This window comes from Podarcis pityusensis (genome assembly GCF_964106645.2).
Source record: "Podarcis pityusensis genome assembly, chromosome: 1".
In the NCBI taxonomy this organism is placed as follows: domain Eukaryota; kingdom Metazoa; phylum Chordata; class Lepidosauria; order Squamata; family Lacertidae; genus Podarcis; species Podarcis pityusensis.
The window spans coordinates 82,736,691-82,742,900 of record NC_138028.1 but is presented as its reverse complement, the minus strand read 5'-3'; positions in this window follow the sequence as shown (position 1 = coordinate 82,742,900).

Sequence of the window (6,210 nt, the reverse complement as noted above, 5' to 3'; positions counted from 1 at the left end):
TATTGTTCTGGTCTTGCTCTTTGTATTTGGGGTGATTATTCAAATAGTCTGCATTTTAAAGTTGTGCCACTATTTCAGGATGAATCTTCTGTGGGCGTTGAGTCGAGAAATTAGTGGAGCCGGTCTTCTTGCTGCCAGCAGAGTGCAGCTATAGGAAAATGCACAAATTAGCCTCTTCTGCCTGTGGAATTTTGCCCATCATAAAACAGCAGCACTTTGGGCCAGTGTTTCCTGGGTGCTTTGTTCCAATCCCAAGCATAACCAAGGAATCTCATTGCTCAGGATTTTATCTCCAGTCACAACTCCTGCTCCCAATTATCAACATTTCTGAATCAGCTTGGTTGCCCTCATAGTGAGTCATAGGATGGAAGAGAAGAGAAGATCCCATGTCCTATAGTGCAGTTTCTCATGTGGGCATTCTTTTGGGAGGCTGGGCAGGTAGATTTGGGGCTGAGAGCTTGCAGTACAAGTTATTCCTTCCGGTTGTTGTTGGCTAAATAAGGGGAGTCAACTGGAAGCTAAACCCTGTGGATGAATAACAGTACAGTGGTACCTTGGTTCTCAAACGCCTTGGTACTCAAACAACTTGGAACCCAAACACTGCAAACCCAGAAGTAAGTATTCTGGTTTGTGAACTTTTTTGGAAGCTGAATGTGCTCTGTTTTTAGTGTTACGCTTCTGATTTGAGTGTCACACTTCTGTTTTGAGTGCCACGCTGAGGTCTATATGTTTTTGCTATTTATTTTGTGTTTTTGTTTTTGCAGCTTTTTTGTTTCGTTTTTGTGACTGTGTGGAACCCAGTTCAGCTACTGATTGATTGATTGATTGATTGATTGTGTGACTGCAGTACATTGTTTATTGCTTTCATTTTATGGATCAATGGTCTCATTAGATAGTAAAATGCATGTTAAATTGCTGTTTTAGGGGTTGTTTTTAAAAGCCTGGAATGGATTCATCCATTTTGCATTACTTTCTATGGGAAAGCACGCCTTGGTTTGGAATGCTTTGGTTTTGGAATGGACTTCCAGAGCGGATTAAGTTTGAGAGCCAAGGTACCACTGTATATTAATGACGGTGATAATACACTCCAAAACACTTCTTAGTGTCATACTAGGTCTTGGGAGAGCAGCTTTGAAATCTCCAAGTAGCTGCGATGACTGCGATGATAAAATGAAGAGGGGGAGAAGCATTACACCACCTTGAGCTTTAGTAATAATAAACCAAATCACCATTTCCCTATGAGATTTTCACCACCTTTCCATTCTGAAAACTGACGGCTCAAGGCAGTGAACATCAGTGGATCCGCACCGTGGAGGTGTGGGAATAAAATGTGAAGGGTGAGTATTTATAACATCTTGCTGTGGGGCACATGCATTGTACGAGGCCAAGGGAAGGGAGGAGGAAGAAATGTGTTAAAGCTGTACCCTGTCATTGTTCTTAGGCATGGGTAGGCAAACTAAGGCCCGGGGGCTGGATCCGACCCAATCGCCGTCTAAATCCGGCCTGCAGATGGTCCGGGAATCAGCGTGTTTTTACATGAGTAAAATGTGTCCTTTTATTTAAAATGCATCTCTGGGTTATTTGTGGGGCTTTCATGGTGTTTTTACATGAGTAGAATGTGTGCTTTTTGTGGGGCATAGGAATTTGTTAATTCCCCCCCCCAAAAAAATATAGTCTGGCCCCCCACAAGGTCTGAGGGACAGTGAATCGGCCCCCTGCTGAAAAAGTTTGCTGACCCCTGTTCTTAGGGGTTAGGAGTTCAGGGAAGTATTGGGGGGGGGGGGACAACAACCTGCCGTATACTGTGAACTTTTCTCCAGTCAACTTTCTGTGGGGCAGCATAATGCCTCAAAACCAGCCCCTTGAGTCAGAGCAGACAATGCACAGCGAAACTTGAGAGCTTGTGGTTTATGTATTGACTCCTGGTCACGTTGTAAGTGACACTGTCTCCTTCCATCTCCCTCCCTCTCTCTTTAGTAACCAGAGTATGAAACCCATGACTGATTTGAAACTGAGCGGAAATAAACACTGAGGCTGAACCAAGTGTTCAATGAAGCTTTTCCTGAGACTTGCGGTAAACCAATGAAAGAAATCTCCCATTGGTGAACTTGGCAATTTTTGAAAATAACATAGCATTAGTTCAGACTTGATTAGCTCGGGAATGTTCCCATGGTAAGAGTCTGACTTAATTAAACTGGCTCTTTTCTATTCATCTTGGTCCTTGAATCCTGCTTACAGGATGACCTTCAAAACATCACTCTCAGTTGCCTTTCATTGCTCCCTCTGATGGCGCTGGTGCCTCCCTGGCCAAACAACACATCCCTTTGGGTAGCAGTTGCGGGAAATCACAGGTAGACAGAGAGCTGCTGTGCTCATGTCCTGCTTGCAGACTTCTTCCCACAGGTGCTGTGAGGACAGGAAGCTGGACCATTGGCCTCATCCTGCTGGCTCATCTTGCGTCATGTTCTTAACACAACCATTAAGTGAGACACAGCTCTCTTGTCTGATGTACAAGAAATAGGTTATTTTTTTCTTTTTGATGGTTGATTACAGATTACCAATTTAGTCACCAACTCCCCATTTTATGAATAGGCAAACCTAGGTGTCCACAGAGGTATCAAAACTAGCAGACCAGTCTTGGGCACCAAAGCCCCCGTTAGGGAGAGCAGTTAAGCATGGTTTTGCTTCTGGTCTTCATGTAGAATTTGGAAAAAGGACCACTGTGGAGTTAAAATATTTTACACTACATTCCTTCCATACTTGTCCCTTTTCCTGCAGTTGCCATGCCTGGCGGTTTGCTCAATGTTTAATGGGAAACTCTCATATTGTTGTCAAGCTGTATTCTGATGTTTTGTGTTGTCCTGTGTTTCTATAAAATGGGCTCTGGCCATTCCCCCTAAAGTACTTTGAGTGTAAATAATATACAGTGGTACCTCTGGTTACATACGTTTCAGGTTACATACGCTTCAGGTTACAAACTCTGCTAACCCAGAAACAGTACCTCGGGTTAAGAACTTTGCTTCAGGATGAGAACAGAAATCGTGTTCTGGCGGTGCAGCGGCAGCGGGAGGCCCCATTAGCTAAAGTGGTGCTTCAGGTTAAGAACAGACCTCCGGAACGAATTAAGTGCTTAACCCAAGGTACCACTGTACACTTTCAGGGCTCATTTAAAGTACAGTCATACCTCATGTTATGTTTGCTTCAGGTTGCATGTTTTCAGGTTGCGTCCTGTGGCAACCCGGAAGTACCGGAAAGGGTTACTTCCAGGTTTCGCCACTCGCGCATGCGCAGATGGGCAAAATGACATCATGCGCATGCGCAGAAGTGGCGAATCGCAACCCTTTTCAGGTTGCGAACGGGCCTCTGAAACGGATCCCGTTTGCAACCAGAGGTACCGCTGTACAGTTGTATCTTGGATCCCAAATGCCCTGGAACTTGGACATTTTGGCTCCCGAAGGCCGCAAACCTGGAAGTGATTGTTTCAGTTTGCGAACGTTCTTTTGGAACCCGAACGTCCGACGGGGCTTCCGCAGCTCCTGATTGGCTGCAGGAATCAGAAGCCACAAGTTGGTTTTTGAATGTTTTGGAAGTCGAAAGGACTTCCAGAATGGAATGGCTGTACATGGTTCTTCCCCCCTCAAGGATCCTGGGACCTGTATTTTACCCCTCACAGAACTACAATTCCCAGCACCCTTAAACTACAGTTCACAGGATTTGCAGGTGCTGGGAAGGAGTAATGTGCTTTAAATATGTGGTGAATAATGTGGATCTGCCCTTTGAGAAAACACTTTTAAAAATATGAGGCATAAGTATTTATTTCAGACAATTCTCCAGGAAGGTGCCCAGCACTTCAAGTGAAGGCTGGCTGAGTTCACAGTGGTTTTCTAATACACACTGGGGTACAATCACGTGGCCCCTTTTTGATCTTGGGTATTAACTCAATAAGAACAAGAGAGATTATTATTTAGTGTCTGTAGTGTGGATGGTGCTTAACGGAGTTATATGGGCAAAAAAGACACATCTCTTCCCCCAAAGAGTGTAGATTCCAGGGTGGGGAGAGAAAAGGAGGGGGCACTGCGGTTTTGTCCATGATGCAGTGCTTGGCAGCGCGACACAGGAAGATCAGATTGCAAACAAATGTGTTTTGAACTGAATTCTGAAAAGTTCCCATTGGAAGCCCCGCCCACCCGTGACTTTGGCTCCTGATGAAGGCAGCAAGCAGCTGCTTCATCTGGAGCAAGAGCAGCTGCCACGAGGAGTGACTCGACGTGTGCCGACTCGCCAAAAGGGTCATGTGCCTGTACATTGTCTGCTCCACCGTTGTGCAATCTTCCTATCCTCTAATAGGATGAGAGGGCAGCTCATGCATCCTTACTCTGCAGTCTGAGTAGGACAGGCGCAGGTTTATTCTCGGCAGTGTATGAAACTGCAAGCTTGTCTGTACAAGTACGATTTCCAGCCCAATCCCGAGGCAGGAGAAAGGGCTGCAGCGCAGTAGCTGAGGTTTGGCATGAAGAAGAAGGTCCCTGGTTCCATCCCTGGCACCTTCAGGGGCAACTGAGAGCCATAGCTGTCAACTTTCCCCTTTTCTCGCAAGGAATCCTATTCGGAATAAGGGAATTTCCCTTTAAAAAAGGGAAACATTGACAGCTATGATGAGAGCGCCCTGAAAATTCTGGACAGCCATTGTCAGTCAGTGTAGGCGACACCGAGATGGGCCAATGATCTGGCTCCCTATGAGGCAGCTTTCTGTGTTCCTGCTGTGATGCCATATTTATTCAGATACAAGTCCCACTGGGTTCGATGCATTTTACTCCCAGGTGTGTATGCATAGGATTGTAGCCTCAGACTCTTTTTTTGGTTGCTCCAAAATATTCTCAGAGGAGAGGGTGTGATGCAGTGGGCAGGCTATTGAACAGCACCAGCAATACCTGTGTTGAAATCTCTGCTGGGCTATAGAATTTAGTGGGTGGTCTTGGCCTTCAGCCTCCTGCAGTGAAAGGCAGAGCAGGCAAGAGGCAGCCATTGGCCTCCACCCACGTGTTGGAATGGAAACCTCTCTGAGTGAGGGGCACTTCTCTACCTGTGTTACGGTCACTGTGTAATTTAGAACCCTGACAGATCAGGATTTTCCACAGCACAGGGAGTCGTATGATTTGATGACACAAGTACAGTATTTAATTCACCGATTGAATTTATATACTACCTTTTCCTCCAAGGAACTCAAGGTGATGCACATGATTCTCCCTTCTCCACTTTATCGGCACCACAACCCTGAGAGGCAGGCTAGGCTGAGAGGCAGTGACTTGGCCCAAGGTAGCCCAGCAAGCTTCATGGCTGAGTGGGGATTCGAACCCAGTTCAGAGTCCAATATGTCAGCCAATACACCACACTGGCTCTTTCAATAGGATCCCCTTTGCAGAAGTCCCCCTCCCAGGCCCTAGAAAGTGTTGAAGCTAGTGACAGGGGTGGGGTGGGGTGGAAGAGGGGAGATGGATGACAGGACAGAGCAAGCAGGGTTAATACGCTCATTGCTGTTGTCTGGCTCAAGTGGTGATGGGGGGGTAGGAGAAGAACTACAAAAGAGGGCTGTTCTCTCAGTCTAATCTACCAAATGAGGTGTCGTGAGGATAAGAGATGACAGCATGTTTGCTTACCTGAATTCCTTGGATAAGGGTTGGATATAGAAGTAATGACTCCTGAAAGTCCAGCTCCTTGCGGAGGGGTATTCTATAATGCACTCCAGCGTATTTGTCTTGAAGCTCCCAAGAATTAATTTCAGCATCCCTAATATAGGTTGGGGCTTGTGGCACCTTAAAGACTAATTCTACATGGGTGGCATTCTGCTTGAGCATCAGAATGTCCCCATTCTCTCTTCGCATGCCCCCCAAAATTTGCTCCAGGTGGCCCCTCCCCCCACAACCCTCAACCAGGTTTTGGGGCTGCAGGGGAGTAAAGAGGAGCATGAGCATAGCCGGGGGGGGCTGGGGGGCAGGTGCCCCCCTATCAAGTAAAACAATAGAAATACTTAACCAACTGACCAATCACATCGGTTCTCCCCACCTAACGAAAGTCCTGTCCCCCCTAACAAACTCCAGCACCCCCCAACAAAAATCCCGGCTAGGCCCATGAAGAGGAGTGGGAAGGTCCATTGCGCAAGTGGAACAGCTGCATTGGATTCAGCCCAAATGGGTTTATTGTGGAATAATT